An 18268-nucleotide genomic window follows, 5' to 3' on the forward strand; every position below is an offset into this window, starting at 1 on the left:
TTTAAAATAATTTAATGAAATTGTCACATGTCTTTAATTTCATGTCATGCATACTTTTATATATTTTTTAGACTACTTTACAGCAATTTCAGGATGAACCTTAATAGATCCTTGTTAGTTATAAGTTTGTCTATAATGTTTAATGTACAAGGAGAATACAAAATCTGCAAGGTATTAGGTAATTTATTTTGGGGGTTTTCCATCCATCTTTCTCATATATAGCCAAAGTAAATTAAACCATTTTTTTTTAACCAAATTGTGTATTTGTGCAAACAAAAAACAAAAAGTGAAAAGCGAAAACACATGTTTTACCTTCTGGGCCCATTTGCCCCCATGGCCAACATTAGGAGTGTTGTTTCTCTTGACCTGACTTCTAATTACCCATGCTGTGGATTGCAACAGTGGGGTAGAAGCAAAGGGCAGTGGGGCAGCAAAAGGCAGTGGAGCAACAGAGGGCGGTGGGGCAAAAGAGGGTGGTGGGAATGGAGATGGCAGTAGGGGTGGGGGTGGAGATGGCAGTGGGACTACGAGAGGAGAGGATACTGAGGATACACTTGGGGCATAGGGGCCTGGGGAGAGAAATTTGGCAGAGGGGCAGGAGTGAGGAAATGTACCATAGGGGAAGGAGAGGAAACATGTGTTATAGGGGAAGAAGTGGTAACATGTGGAATAGAAGCAGGAGGGGAAACATGTGGCATTGGGACAGAATAGTTAGTCGTGATGTATTGGGCATCAAGGTTGGTGAGACAGGTAGTGTCAATATTTTTGAAAGTGTGATAAATATGGGTTGGGGTTGTGCTGATATCACAGGTGGTGTTTTTTGAGGACTTCATTAGACTGGAACATTTTTTTGTAGAAATTGCTTCCACTTGCCTCCGAGTCTCATCCACATCACAGGTCTCCCCCACCTAGTCCTACTCTTCTTTGACTGAATCTACATCTTCAGCTAACATAGTGAATGAATAAAAAAGAAACATAACCATATATGTTTCATGCACTTTTTAAAAAAAAGAAAAACAGTGTGTATATATGGGGTCCTCTTTTATAAAAATAAATAAATAATATTATTGTACCATATAAATTTAACAACCAGCATATCTGTCTTGAGTGGAATTTTGCCTAGACATCCTTTTGAAATATATAAATGATCTTCTCTGATAATATTCTTCAAGTAATCTTGAAGACCATGGACAGATTCTACAATAGGCCGTTTAGGTTGCAGTATAAGTGCTAAGCATTTAGTAGTTTTCTTTGCTTTCATATTGGCAAGCGCTACCCAGCACTAATACTTTATTTGAAGATTTAAAAATCAGGTGGAGAAGTAGGAATGATAATGTACAAGTTTTTAAAGTGAGCAAAGATGTTGGTCTGCCCTAACTTGCACAATGATTTTAAGGTTGCTCAAATTTACAAAGACCTGTACTAGGTATGCAGAGTACAATAAAATAGTTTTGTTAAAAAAAAATTTTTTTTATTGCTTTATGATCTCAGTCACCGTTCCTCTAATTGGAGTGATATCTTGCAGGATTCACATTTTACCTGGGGCAGAGAGCTGCCGGTTGGTAGAGTGCAGTCTCTCTGCCACCAGCTGTATCGGCACTTCCACCTCTCTTTGATTAAAATTTGGCTGCCTCTGTTTGAGGCTGAAGTGGAGGAGTCAGAGCCTTGACTTGGCCCTAGCTGCTGTGGCTCAACCATTAATCTAAACAGGGGAAAAGGTAGTAATTAGTAAACAGCATTAAAGGGCCTCTAAACTGTATCACATATGGCCTGGTACTCACCAATATTATACAATGTAGGGTAGACTGTAAGACAAGTGAGATGACTGTGATGTGAGCAGGAGAAAGTGTTGTACTTTAAACAGGGGAGAAAAAGCAGTTATAAGTTCAAAGCATTATAGGGTCTATAACTTTCTCACATATGGCCTTCTACCTTGTACCAATATAACACAATGGAGGGCAGACTGTGATACAAGTGATGTCTGAAAAATCATAAACAGTTATTTAGAAATGCTCAATTCAAGTATGTGTGTTCTCCTGTGATTGCCTGTGTGTGAACGGTTAGGTATTGTCATGCCCCTATTTGCCTGGACACGGACAGTTATTGAGATTAATTGACAGACGAAAATCAGGTATAGTAGGGATCCACGACAGATGTGCCTACACCCATAAGTGGCCTGAGAACCAATCAGTGATGATAATGTTGAATAATCACATTCCCTTGCAAACATGAGAGCAGCAACAGTCTCTTGTGCTGAGCTACAGGTAATGACAAGCACAATGGACTGTCACTTTGGCTCTACAGCCTGGTACATATCGAATGAAGAAAAAAAAGCTGTCTACAGGGCAGTAAGGTTGCACCTGCAGCGCAAGTTCGGCCGCAGACGCAGCATTGTCCAACTCCAACGTAGTGGACGGAGGCAGCCAGAGCTCCTCTATGATTTGAGGGGTGAAATTGCGAGGCAGAAATTCACAATTAATATAAATTATTTATTTATTCAAGATAAAATAACTTATATCTGGCCCATTATAAAGCAAAATGGCCTGTAACCTTCATCTGTCAAAGTACAAGGCCTGCTATGCAATAATGATGTTTCAGGTCAACTGGATATGAAAGTGGTGTAGAGATGTGTTTATTTGGCCAGTGATAGTCCATGTGGGGTATTGGATATTTCACACTGCAACCTAACATTATCTGGATATCTCTATGTATGTGTGAGACAGAGGTAACCTTTATAAATATACTAATGTGCCATATTTCTTCCAACAGAATGCCTACACCAACATCACTGCCTACGCCAGGAACATCTACAGGAGAGTGAGAAGGCCCAGGATGCCCTATCCCCACTCCCCAACCAAGCCCTTTCCCCATTTCAGGAGGAAGACTACAGGGATGAATCCTGGGAGGAATCCCAGGAGATAGCGGAGGAGAGCCAGGAAGAAGAGGTCATGTTGGGTGCCCTTGTTGAGGAGGCCCAAGAGGCACAAGTGGAGGATGCAGGGTGCCAATCCCAGGCCACTGTAAGTTTCTTGATGGTAAAATGTAGTCTAATATTAATTATTTTGTTTTGCAGCATAAAAGTGTAGTCCTCAGGAAGCCTTTTCAATATGTGACTTTACCTGGACCAAGGCAAAGTTTGCCATTCCACAGGCATCTCACATCACGGGCCTAATAAGTGTTTGTAACCAAGCAACCCCCCCTCCCCCAATATATCTGCAGGTGCCTCCAAAAAGTGGTATCCTTTGCTTACTACTATGTTCACCATAACATGTACTTTTTAGAGAGTTTTACTTAATGTGCCACTTGTGAACTCTGCTGAGCCTGGCAAATGTGTAAACAAAGTACACATAGAGCTAAGAAATGTTTTAAAGATGTCCTAAGATTGCAATTGCAAAATGTTTTTCTTTTTCTTTTTCCAGCTGACAAAGAAATCCCATCTACAAAATTGTCCCACCCACCCAAATTCAACCCTCTCCCTGCCAACGTTTTGATTAGAAAAATTAAAAGATGTAAAAAAAATCAACATAAAGCTTAAAATGTTGGAGACCTATTATTCTAATTATTTCATTTTATTTTAAAGTTTTTGCTTAAAATTATTAACCAAATTATTTGATAAAAAAAGGTATTTGTTTTTTTAAAAAATGTGTGTGTGTTTTATTTTTGTTAAGAAATGAACTAAGGTACATTTGTGCCATAATGAAGGGACATTTGGAACATAACTGACTATATGTAATACTTTTGTCCCCTTTGACACATTATCTATCATAATGAAGTCTGTGATGGGATAAAAAGCATAGTAACTCGTCCCTTATTAGTCTGAGAAACGAGGTACAGATTGTCTGGGTGATAATCGTTTGGTTTCGTCACACAGTATGGCAGCACAGCCATTGTCCACACATAGTATATGGCAGTACAGCCATTCTCCCATTATCCACACACAGTATATGGCAGCACAGCCATTCTCCCACTATCATCATTTATGTTTTTTTCATATTTGGCAATATCATACAAACAGCATATATACAGCATCATAGAAAGGGTTAATGATCATGGTTAGTATGAAATTATGATAAAAACTATGATAATAAAACATGAGTGTAAGAAAGGAATTGCACGCCTGTGCATTCCACTGACAATCGGCAATACAAATGCATATCGTACTCAAACATACGTCAGCCAGTGAATTAGCTAGAAGGGCAAAGAAAATAACACACTGCTATGTGTGGCAGTTTTTACGCCATGGAATTGACTTAGTACTGTATTCAACAAGACAAATTTCTGTAGACCCGCTCTTTGTTGAATTCGGACGTGCGTATACCGATTTAAGTGCGTTTTAAAAAAAAAACACACACTACGTTGGCTTTGCATTCCTTAATGAATGAGGCCCTCTATATGCTATACATTTGCTGATATCTTTCTGGAAGCATACAGAAAATATGTAAAAATTCACTTTGTTCGATCTTCACCCTGTGATGCACAGACTCCTATATACAGTGCAAATAAGCCTTTCATTGAAAAGTATATGGACAGGAACACATTTCCTTACTCATTTAAATATCACACGGGAAGGCTGGTTAATTTAATAAGCACTTTTTAAACTGCCTGCAAATTACCAACAAATTAACCATCCAAGAAGTGTGTGTTATAAATTATAAAACACACCATGCAAAAATAGATTTCATCAACAACGTAAACATATACAATAGCTTTTTTTTTATTCTGCATTCCTCAAAGCAGCGGTTTGTGAAATAACAACGCACAGTTCACATAGCACAATTGCATGAGTGACACTAATTGTGTGCGTTACACTAATAGTTCTATGTAACGTTCAATTACACATATGCCTACTCTCTACCTACTTTCTCACTTTAACTGTCATTTTCATGTTTTGTGTATTTTTTTTTTCTTTTGTTAATAATGTGCATTTTAACCAATTTGCCTCTGGAATGAGGTGGTAAAGTTCTCTCGGTTTGTTTAAAAGGCTTCCTTCTGTCTTTAGACACATTAGGATTTCTGTATAAATGAAGAAAGAAGATGACATTATAGGCACACTGTTAATATAGCTGAGCCAAAGAACAAATACATTGAGGACCATATTTTTTAGTTATATAGGGATGAGTAAAGATTATGTGGTTTTGCTTAAATAAGCCTTCAAGAAGCTCTGATTTGCACCATCAAGGCTTTTTGATTAACCGCCCAGGACAGAACATACTTTCCATGTTTCCAAATCAGAACGTAAAGCTGCACTTCTCTCCCTGCAATTTCATTTCAGATTTTCTGCAAACAGATCACGATTTCACGCATATCTCTACAAGCAACATCACACTGTAAAACACTCAGTGCATTAAGAGCTTGTGAAGTATCTCAGCATTTGATCCCCTTTGTCCACTAGGCATTAAGATTTATTTTATTAGACGCTGCTATAATTTCCTTATCTTGGTCCCTAATTACTGCAGTCTGGCTTAATCTCACTCAGCAATAAAGCTGTTTGCCTTGCGAACCTACTATCATGTCACTGCTGATAAATGACTCCCTCTGGCTAAAGGAGAACAGATAAAATGTGCTTCATCCATGTGATATTCGGCTGAGCTAAATGAAGCCTAATGTGTGTTCATGTGTGCAGCTAAGTATATTATATATTATTCATATTGCCAGCATTACATGCCAAACAAGAAGAACCATGCATTTCCACAAACACATTATTCACTGTATTCTCTTTTTGTCTTACCCACAAAATTTACTTTGTTTTCTTTTGTCAAAAAACAATATTGAAGTGCTGGTTTCACATGAATATTATACATTCTATTGACAAACTGTAAAAAAATATATTTTATATATATAAAGGAAACCCAATGTCTAGGTGGTGCTTCACTTCAGTTAAGTCTTGATAAAACCACAACTGCAATCCAGGGGCATAACACAGGCATTCACTGTGCATGCGCTGGACCCCTGAGCATGCAACAATGACCTTCAGTTTGCTTATACGATTACCATGCCAACCACAGTAACATGACATAATGTAGTGATCACAGAGACTTTGGAACTTCTCTCAGCATGCATGCTCCCTTCTTCTTCTATATCACTATTGACTGACTAGCTCAGGTGTCTGACAGGTTATACTTTCCTGTGAAGAAGCAGAAACCAATGCTTCCATTTGTAAGGCAGTTTTTTTGAATGGCAGCATATATGTGTGGCCCCACAGATTGATTTTGCAAATGGAACATTCAGGTATATGAAGCTTCAGTTTTATGTTAAAAAGGTACAAATCCTGCTGTTTAAAAAACAAACAAAAAATATGGGATTGCAACTTTATTAAGTAATTTACTTATTTATGATAATATATCCACAATGAGTACTCTGCCACTAAATGTATAGATGATATTTCATTTTACCTTGACAAGCAAAACGGCAGTTACTACATACTTGCCAACTCTCCCGGGAATGTCCGGGAGACTTCCACATTTTGTGAGAGTCTCCCGGACTCCCGGGCGAGTGTGGCAATCTCCCGAATTCTGCCCACTTCACTAGGAAGTGCCCACTTCCTAGTGAAGTGGGCAGAATTAGATCCCAAACGCCACGATTCCCGATGAATCGCAATGACGCGATTTTGGCCGCCCCGCCCCCTCACGCCCCCCTCCACTGGCTGGCTCCCGGAAGGGAGCTGAAGAAAGTAGGTAAGTATGAGTTACTATCAATATTAACAAACGCAAAAATGAAAGATTCACAATAATAAGCCCATGTGCTTGCCTCAATATCTTTTTTTATCAACAAAGAGAACATAATATATTAAAAAAATCCAGTTAACATATATCTGAGAGCCACTGTAGAAAATAAAACTCTTTACCTTTGCAGTTACACTCCATATCATGCCACCTTCCTCATGTTCCAATGTGATCAATTTTGCACCTGAATTATACAGTAGGCATGAGTCAGTGATGATTTTAAGAGATAGATAGGGAGGGAGGGGGAGCGCAGGCCCGGGCCTACTTAGGAGCACTTTCCTGCTTCTGTAGTGGGAGCAGGTTCCTCTTAACAACATTATGGGCCCCCGGGCAAAGCAGTGCACCGGGGCCCCTATATATATATATATATATATATATATATATATATATATATATATATAGATATATGTATGCACGTAAAAAAAAGGTGATATATATATATATATATATATATATATATATATATATTAGAGATGGACGGGCTCGGTTCCCCGAGAACCGAACCCGCCCGAACTTTGCCTATCCGAGTACAGGCTCCGAACTCTCCCGACCGCTCGGATTCCAAATCGAGGCAAAATGTCATCGTAACGTCGTCGAATCTTGGGGCTCGGTTCTCACGATAATTGAAAATTTTAAATACCCGCCTCCACAGCAATCCATCGCCATTTGACAGAGGGACAGAGCAGGGTGTAGTCACAGGCTGATTAGAGCAGGGACCGAGAATATACCGTATTCTTCATCCAATTCTGATAACAATTGTGATAACAATTCTGATTACAATTCTGATAACAATTGATAGAGAAGATAGAGTAGTCTTTTTTTTCAATATTTGGCACTACAAGTGCTTTGGGGTGTCTCCCATTCTTTTGCATTAATATTTCTGGCTGTCAAAAGTCCTGTTTGTCAGCAGTCTAAAACAATAATTTTTAGCACTCCCAAGTGCTTTTGGGCTGTCCCCCATTCTTTTGCATTAATATTTCTGGCTGTCAAAAGTCCTGTTTGTCAGCAGTCTAAAACAATTATATAAAAAAACAAACAAAACCCTTATCGTGGTGCCAATATATTATATGCTATATAGCTAAAGATACTGGATCAGATAAATTCACAGTATCAAATAGATGGAAATAGTAGAAATCAGACAAGGACAAGCTGCTGCAAAAAACTGGTGGCTGCGTCCACCCAAAAACTGACAATAAAATAATATAGAGTGCAGCGCTACAGACCAAGCTGTCTAAAGTGTATCATATCAATTATATAAAAACAACAAAACAAAAATCATGAATGGACTATTAAATAAATTTATTGCATAAAAAGCAAAACCACATATATAAATAGCCTATTGATGCTGTATCAACACTGATTAAGGAAGACAATGAGTATAACTGAGTCACCGTGCACTGTGACCTCAAAAAAAGTAATAAAAAATAAAAAATGTATATAGAAAAGTATGTATAAAACGTAGCTCATGAGATTTAGCAGACCACAACGCTACTAGATGGTGTAGTATAAACAGCTGTTCTGGTGTAGCTGAAATTGTGGTATGCACAATAAAACGGAATAATCCAGGAGCTGTTCTAATGGCTTCCTCATAGATGCAGTGCCGAAAATCATATAGATTGATGATAAACACAGGAGAGATGTCCCACTGCAATAGAGAGTGACGTCTTGATGGCAGTATATAGCTCTATCTGAGCATAGATATATATAAACAAAGCGCTCCAGTAGCTGTCATATTTAGTGTGTCCAAAAATAACACTCCATACCCCCAGTATATAACAATCCAACCAGTGATAAAATAGAGTTATATCTACTCACTGACTCTGTCTGTGTAGTGATGAGCCGCTCCGATCTCACCTCCAAATGGAGCTCCGGCAAAGAGATATCTGTCTGGACCGCAGACAATATCACTAACGGTGAAGTGTCTTCCTAAGCGGGTCCGTGGCTGACACACCACTTCAAGCACACTGATGTCTGTGAAGTCAGAAACTCAGGTGAGTGCGGGCGGTAAACTGTATATCCAGCCTCACGTATTCGTGCTTCTCAGCTGATGCTGTTTGACACCGCACACAATGTATGGCAATTAGGATCCAGCTGTACACCGGGGGTAGGAGGAAAAAAACCCCTCAAAAACAGACACTCTTGCAGTAACCCCGTTCAAAATGGGGAATATATCTCCATGTGTAAACATATAAAACCAGCAGAAAAAATCTGCAATTGGCAACGGTAATAAGCAAAAATAGGACAATAAAAAGAGAACATTATATAAAAAAATTATATATAGCACTCCCAAGTGCTTTTGGGGTGTCCCCCATTCTTTTGCATTAATATTTCTGGCTGTCAAAAGTCATATTTGTCAGCAATATCTAAAACAATTTGTAGCACTACAAGTGCTTTGGGCTCAGAATGGATTCAAAGCAGTCCACATATGAGCAGAATGAGCAACCAGGTTCTGTCACCAGTCCTGATGGTAGTGTTCCCAGTACGTCATCTGGGAAAGGCGATGTCAAACTACACAGTCTTTTGAAATCAGTGCAAAAAACATACACCAAAAAAATATTTACTGTGTTGAAGCGAAAAAGAAGTTTAACTGAGGAAAAGTTAAGGGCCGATACAAAAAAAATTGCCAACATGCCATTCTACACACGCAGTGGCAAAGAGAGAATGAGGCCTTTACCTTTCTCTATTAGTGGCAGATCCAAAAATGTTACCGAGACTACAAGTGGTACACAACCACTGTTACGCGTCAAAGCCAAGCTGCAAGATAACAGTAAGACATTAGAGGATAATGTTTGCTCTGAATCAGAAATGACACCAATCCCTGTGGAGAGTCCATCCAACAGTGGGATGTCTAATCGTGAGCATTCTGTTAGTGTACAGAGGGGCCCTTTCTGCAGTTCTGCTGATGTGTGCCTGAACAGCCCGAGTGTAGCCGGTGATACACAAATTGAGGATGCCACCTTGGAATTAGAAGAGGGGGAGATTTGTGTAGGCGACGAGGGCGCTAATGATGATGTTGATGATTATGATGCAGACAGATACCAAATTGCCTCTCTCAATTTCTATTTATATTCTAGATTATATAACGGCTTTCTATAACAGTTTTCTATTTTACTACTAGTGGATAGGGGATCTGATGCAGACAGATACCAAACTGCCTTTGTCCATTTCTTTGTATATTCTAATTCTACAGTCTATGCAGGCTGCTTTTTTTCTATTTTACTACAAGTGCATGGGGGAAGGGGGGGGGGCTGATGCAGACAGATACCAAACTTCCTTTGTCCATTTCTTTTTATATTCTAGTTCTACAGTCTATACAGGCTGCTTTTGTTCTATTTTACTACAAGTGGATGGGGAAGGGGGGCGCTGATGCAGACAGATACCAAACTACCTTGGTCCATTTATTTTTTACTTTCTTATTCTACAGTCTATGCAGGCTGCTTTTTTTCTATTTTACTACAAGTGCATGGGGGAAGGGGGGGGCTGATGCAGACAGATACCAAACTACCTTGGTCCATTTATTTTTTACTTTCTAATTCTACAGTCTATGCAGGTTGCTTTTTTCCTATTCAACTTTAAGTGGAGGGCGGGGGGGGGGGGCATAGATAGCCACCAAACTACCTTTCTAATTCTACAGTCTATGCAGGCTGCTTTTTTTCTATTCAACTACAAGTGGAGGGTGTAATATACACCCAAAGACGATGGCTGCATTGCCAATAGGCTAAGATGAAGAGGCAGACAACCAGGTTTGTGTGCAGAATTAAGGACGGCCTATCAGGGATTAAATTGTTTTCCTCCTAATTTATTTGCTTTAGAATTACCTTACTTATCGAAGAAACAGGTGGAGCACTAAATTAGGTTATTTTATGCCCAAAAACATTGATTTTTAAACAAAATTGCAAAACAAAACCAAACAAAACCAAAACCAAAACCAAAACACGCAAGGGCGGTTTGGCAAAAACAAAACCAAAACCAAAACACAACGGCAATCCAGATCCAAAACCAAAACCAAAACCAAAACACGGGGGTCAGTGAGCATCTCTAATATATATATATGTGTGTGTGTAAAAAAGTTATATATATATATACTTTTTCTATGCACTGGTCAGCCGTCAGCGTCCCTTGAAATAATAAAAAGAAAAAACCCTTAACTTACCTTTCAATCGGCTTATTCTCTGATGCGATCCTCTTCACTTTTCTTCCGAGTCACTGCTGCTGCCTGCTGATTATAGTTGTTATCGCGCTGGGGACTCCTCCGTGCTGCGCTCCGCAATGGATAACGGGCGTGATGACGTCATGCCTGACATGCACTGCGAGCGCCGCACGAAGGAGCAAACCAGGGATGGAGCTGGATCGCCAGCTGACCGCAAGGTAAGTATTTTCTTTTTTTTTTTTTTTTGCAGGATTTTTTTTTTTAGTGCTGCCTCGGACGGGCCCATTGGGAGAGACAGCCCTGAGTGGGAGGTGCCAACAACTGGGTGTGCGAACGCCCCCTTTGACAGCTATGAAGTGAGCCCCAAAAAGTTTCTGTACCAGGGTCTGAAATTCCTCTTGGTGGCCCTGCAAGCATATAATTCAATTTTGAGCTTGTATGTCCAACGGAGGCCAGTAGAGATATTAAGCAGGGATGTCTCTTTGATGGCCAGAAATTAGATGCAGATCTTAGAAACCCAACAGTGTACCATTTAACTGCCTGAATATGCACACATTACAAGCATTACATTTTATGCAAAGTTTATAAAATTAACTACATTACTAACCACGTTACCAACTGTGTCTAATTTAAAGTCACACACCTAGGATTTGTCTCTGACAATGTCTGTGATTTAATACTTACTAAGTGCACATTTACACTTATATTTTTAGACAAGTGGGATGTAATTCTGAGAATATAATCTTACCATGTATGTGAGAAGTAACGTGCCACTGCATAGTACAACCGTTTTGTTTTCTGTATACCACAGTAATTTCCATTCACTGACCTTATTGTTCTACTCCTACTGAAGGTTAATAAGTCACACTTAAATTCAAAATTAATTAAAGATAGAAAACTCCTAGACATCACAAATATCCATCTTAAAGGTATTATGGAATGCTATATTATTGGCTTATTTCTTTAACAATGTCCTTGTAGTAATGAATACATAATTTTTTTTTTTTTACATAATAATGATAATTCCATTTTAAAAGCTTGTTAATAGTGCATGTTCAAGGCACATTATTAAAGGCTGGTAAACATGATTTAATGCTGATAGTCCAAAAAATGATGTAAGCACCCGTATATACACAAAGTTTCTGACAAATGTTTGTTTAGTTTTTCAGCAGTTTCCATGTTGCCTACGGCATTCACCATCATGGAGTTCTGTGGGAGCTCATTAAGTACATAATACACTATATATAATTTGTAAAGTGCTCCCATAACAAAGTTGCTGCCTAATTCATACAGTAATTGCCACCACACTAAAATGCAATAATTATTAATATATAAAATCTGAGTTTTATATCCTACTTCCAGATCAATATATCTACAATTAATATACAGGTATTACAGTGTGATGCAAATATCATGCTTACATGCAAAAATGAGTGACAATAGACTATAAATATATGTATAAGTATTTTTCCGTGAAAAACCACTCCGTTCAAATCTCAATACAACTACTAAGAGATATTCCATGGATTCAATATCATACAGAAAAACAGAAGAAAAAAAATGAAAAACAAAATATATTGTAATAAGGCCTAGGGGTAAATGAATTAAACGGCGGATTTTGCAAGTTGTCGATAATCGGCAAAACTTGCCTTTCAAGACATTGCCATTTTAAATTTCCCCTGCAAAGTCGTCGAATATTAGGGACTTGCAAAATCCACAGTTTAATTAATTTACCCCCTAGACTCCAGAATTTTTGGAGTGAAATTAAGAACCTGATTCAATCGATCTTGCTCTTAGAAATTCCTCTTATTGACAGAGATCTGCTCAGCCACACACCATCAGAACAAGTTAGTGCAACATATAATTTCTGTTGCAACTTATCAGTTGGCAGCAGATTGGAGCCAACCAAACTTCCTTCAATTGAATCAGTTTTTAATAGTATATGGTACATTTACTGTATGGAGATGATGACCAGTGTCCTTCACAATTCATCAATACCCTTTCTTAAATCTTGGAAGCCCGGGTCAACGCACTTCAATAATCGACCCTTATTCTCTTAAAGTAATTTATGTCTATGTCTGTTTATTCTTCACCTGGATCCTGCCCCACTCCTTTCTTCCCCCTTCATTGCAAGTCGACACCCTGCTTTTCCATTCCTCATCTCAACCCTGCACTATTCCCCTTCTCACTGAAAATTCTGGTTCAGCATATGTCATTCTCAGGTTCGTCCTTCTGTAACTTTTGCACAAATGTATTTTTCCAAAGCAATGTTCCATTCTATTGGTTTATATGTGCAAACTTGCTGTTAAATATAGTTGAATATTAAATAATAATAATAATAATATATATATATATTGTAATTATAGTGTAATATATTTTGGTATAAAAAGTTTCACAACACTTTGTGCCTTTGAATAACCACAAGCTGGAAACTATAAACTTGTGCGTGGAGAGAGTACAAGGCTTTGTCTATGCTTTTAACCAGTGCTACCTTTCAACGCCCATGTGTACAGGCAGGGCCGCCATCAGGTGGGTACAGGGAGTACAGGACTGTAGTATGGGGCCCAACAGCAGAGTGGGGTCCCTCTAGCCCTTGACCTAAACACATTTATTAGGGGAGGTGTCCTCTGCAGTGAATTAATGGAGGTAGCGGGTGCAATTTCTAGGCAGCATCTGCTCCTGAGATGTGAGAGGTGGTGTGGGGAGAGACCTATGCGCGTAATTAAGGATGCGACAGCGGGTCCCCTTGTAGGCAGCATGTCTGCCACTACTCTCAAGATGTCAAGGCCCCACAGCTGCTGCCATTTGCTCCAGTTCCAGTCCTCTAGGTGCTCGGCTCCTGGACAGAGAGCCGCGTCAATGCAGAAAGGCTCCAGGCAGCATCGCTGATGTCATGTAATTAATAACATCACAGCGCTGTCAATAGAGAGAAGTCGAGAAAGGAGACAGAAAGAACATGCAGAGAGGTAAGTAAACTACTGCAGGGGTTGATGGAACTGGGTGAGGGGTGACTGTAGAGAATTGGGGGGCAAATGTTGGGTAGAGAATAATTTAAAAATGAGGGTGGGGTGAGTGAAGGAAGCAGGGGGGCCTGTCACATTTGTACTGGGCCCGACAATTTCTGGTGGCAGCCCTGTGTACAGGCCTTCAAAATATCCTTAATAAAGTTAATGTTCACTATAAAATGTATCTGAGTTTATGTTTTATATTCTGACTCCAGCAAAAAACTTTTGATGGAGCTTCAGAGAGTTCCAGTAGCAGTTTTCTTGCTTTGTGTTAGTATGGAAAGGACATGTTGCAGTGATATATCAGTGCTACAGTCAGTGAATGTGGTTTGAAACTACAACTAACACAACACTGAACATTATCTGTCTCCACCATGTGACATAATAAATACCATACTGATTGCACATGGTGGAGCCATTTAGTGTTTAAATTCTGAGAGCTAACACCTGCAGAGAAGGTAACACAAGCAGGAGTTTCAAGTGAGAGAGGGCAGACCACACAGACGCAAAGCTGTATAGCAGAGCAACCAATCTAAACAATATTACCACACAGATGGTATCAGTCATAGGCAAACCGAGGGGGAGGGGTTTCTTAGTGCCTGTCAACCCCCCTCCAAGCCTGGGGCACTGTATAATTGAGGTGGCTGGACACTGCCCCCGATTCACACGGCTCTGCTTGAAAAGGGAGAGCTGCGTGTACCTAACAGTAGTGCACACCGCAATGCCCATGTATATTATCGGGATAGGAAGAGTTGGAGAGCAGCCAAGCACTATCTATATTTATAGCCACGCCCCCATGCATGCTGGTCACGCCCACTGGCGGCATGGTGTGGAAACCCCCTCTGCAAATCCTGCATTTGCCCCTGTCACTGGATCCTGAACTAAAAGCTTAGAAGTAACACATTGTGGGCTGGATTCATTAAGGAACGTTAAATCCATTTATGTGGCATAGTATACGTATTTTCACATATGTCAAAGAACGCAATTCATGTTTGCAGGTAAATGACACTTTCAACAGCCTTCGATTTCATGGGCAGAATGAGGGAGGAAAGGGCCTGTGGTGAAACGAGGTATTAATATCACCTCAACCAGTCTGCACCTCGTTTCTCACAAATTGTGGACTATAAAAACATATACTTTTTCTAGCTGTCTGGTTCCCCATATTTGTCAGTCATATTTAAACTTGTATATATTCTTTTTGAAAGTAGTTAATATGTCTGACAGCACATTTTTCTTATCTTACAGAATAGTCCATTGTTTCAGCCTAGGCAAAAGGATTATTGTCCAACAGTCCTATATGATTGTACATCACACCAGAAGGTCACATGTAATAAGATAGGGAAAAGGTCCAGAGACAGAGCTCTATGTTTAATTACAGAGGACTGCATTGTGTATTTAAATGTAATGTGTCTGGATTGTGATCTCTCCTGTTTAAACAAACTCTGTGTATACAGAACAATTCATATCCTTACTTATATCAAGAATGGCTCATCTGCTATCCCTTTGTCTGTATGTTTACCTGTGAAAAGATAAACACGGAAAAGGACCAATCAGACAGGTCCTGAAATTGCTGATGAGGTCATTTTTGGGCTTAAAAGAGAGCACCAGAGAACAACAAATTGGCATTAACTACCCAGTTATAGCTGAAATCTGGCCGTCGTTGAGATCCAGATCTCTGCCCTGACAGGAAAGGGACGATCGGTCCCTAGAGTACAGTGTTTTGCCCTGATTGACCTCTCCAGGTCTTGGGGAGCTGTGTTTCCACCAAAAGCGGAGTGACTCAGGATCACTGCCTTACTGGTAGCCTCAAAGGAGAAAAGGGGAGAATCTTGGATGGATAGACAGCAGTCCCTGAGAGTGGCTAGGATACTGGTGAGGTGTTTTCATTATACCCTGTATGTTGTCTGTGCCAGACTGTAGTGTTATTTGTTGCAAGTTATTATTTAAATATGTTTATTGCTGTTTGGTGCTACCATTTTGTTAAATAAACTTATTAATTTATTTCAGATATTTGCCTGGGTGATTTTGAACCTTGGATAGGTATGGGTAAGCCAGCTGTGCGGAAAAGTGGGTTACATTCAACCCAGTATCTTCACAGGGACATTTGCATGTAGTCAATGTACAGTGAGGGTGTGAAAAGGATGAGCGCATGCAGCAACATCTGATTTAGGACGACTATTTCTAGGGTACGTGTTTTTCAGTCATATCATTTGCACCATCTACAGGGCAGGTGTAAGGGTCGAGTGATAGTGATGATGTACATACCAAAACATGTGATCGCAATTAGAAGCAACCGTAAAAAGTAATTTTATATACAGTACACATTCAGAACATATAGATAAATGTATTTGGTGAAAACAAAATAGAGGAAAAAAGTATTTTCCTCAATGATTCTACACCGATCAGCCACAGAATTAAAACCACTGACAAATGAAGTGAATAACATTGATTATCTTGTTACAATGACACCTGTCAAGGAAAATATAAGGCAGCAAGTGAACAGTCAGTTCTTGAAGTTGAGGTGCGGAAGCAGAAAAAATGGACAAGCATAAGGATCTGAGTGACTTTGACAAGGGGCAAATTGTGATGGCTAGACTACTGAGTCAGAGCATCCAAGACAGCAGGACTTTTGGGGTGTTCCAGGTATATGGTTGTTAGTAGGTACCAAAAGTGGTCCAAGGAAGGACAACCAGTCATGGATACCCAAGACTTATTGATGCACGTGGGGAGTGAAGGCTAGCCCGTCTGGTCAAATCCCACAGAAGGGCTACTGTAACACAAATTGCTAATAGAAAGTTGTCAGAACACACAGTGCATCACAGCATGCTGCATATGGGGCTGCGTAGCCGCAGACCGGTCAGAGTGCCCATAAATTCCCCTGTCCACCACCAAAACTGCTTACAATGGGCATGTGATTGCCAGGACTGGACCATAGAGCATTGGAAGAAGGTGGCCTGGTCTGATGAATCACGTTTTCTTTTTCATCATGTGGACGGCCGGGTGCATGTGCATAGTTAACCTGGGGAAGAGCTGGCATCAGGATGCACTATGGGAAGAAGGCAAACCAAAGGAGGCAGTGTGATGCTCTGGGCAATGTTCTGCTGGGAAAACTTGGGACCTGGTATTCACGTGGATGTTACTGTGACACGTACCACCTACCTAAACATTGTTGCAAACCAAGTATACCCCTTCACAACAGCGGTATTTCCTGATGGCAGGGGCCTCTTTCAGCAGGATAATGCGCCCTGCCACACTGCAAAAATTGTTCAGGAATGGTTTCAGGAACATGACAAGAAGTTCAAGGTGCTGGCGACCTCCAAATTCCCCAGATCTCAATCCGATCAAGCATCTGTGGGATGTACTGGAAAAACAAGTCAAAGTCATAGAGGCCCCACCTCTCAACTTACAAGACTCAATGAATCTGTTGCTAACGTTTTGTGGCCAGATACCACAGGACACCTTCTGAGTTCTTGTGGAGTTCGATGGGTCAGAGCTGTTTTGGTGGCACGAGTGGGACCTATACAATATTAGGCATTTGGTTTTAAAGTTGTGGCTGACCGGTGTATTATAAATGGGAAACAACAATTTAATACTTTTTTCTGTGCATTCTGCAGGGAGTTTATATTGCACATATGTATTTTTCAAATCCTGCAGTGTCTGTCTTGTCGAAGTTAGCAAATTGGATAAAGTCATTTCAATTAATATCGAGCAAATTTGGTTGTCTTTGTCTGAAATTATGCGTAGAGCACGCTACGGCAGGGAAGGGCGTATCCAGCAGCAACACGTGGCAATAACAAGATTTTACACTTTTATTATTATTATTATTATTATTATCCTTTATTTGTTAGGTGTCACAAGGTTTCCGTGGCGCCGTACACAGTACAAAACAGTCGACTATACAGGGTGAAACAGTACAAAACAATAAACAAAAATACCAATACTTCAGAAACTCCAGGCTGGCTGATGCAAAAAACGGAGCAGAAGAACAGGTAGGGAGACATGAGGGAAGAGGGCCCTGCTCAAGTGAGCTTACATCCTAAGGGAGGGAAAACAGAACAGGCACAGGGGGAGCCAGATGAGGCAAGGGGGAGAGCGAGTTGAGAGCGAGTGGCGTGGTTATGTGGATGGTTGGTATGCTTTGAGGAAGAGGTGGGTTTTCAGCGCACGTTTGAAGGAGCACAGAGTAGGAGAGAGGCGGATGGAACGAGGGAGTTCATTCCTGTGAAGGGGGGCAGCGCGGGAAAAGTCTTGGATTCTGGAGTGGGAAGAGGTGATAAGAGTTGAGGAGAGGCGTCGATCATTGGCCATGCGCAGGGAGCGGGCAGGAGTGTGAATGGAGAGGAGGTTAGAGATATAAGGGGCAGTAGAGTTGGAGAGAGCCTTGTAAGTGG

The sequence above is a fragment of the Mixophyes fleayi genome, chromosome 2, assembly GCF_038048845.1.
Source record: "Mixophyes fleayi isolate aMixFle1 chromosome 2, aMixFle1.hap1, whole genome shotgun sequence".
NCBI classification, from domain to species: domain Eukaryota; kingdom Metazoa; phylum Chordata; class Amphibia; order Anura; family Limnodynastidae; genus Mixophyes; species Mixophyes fleayi.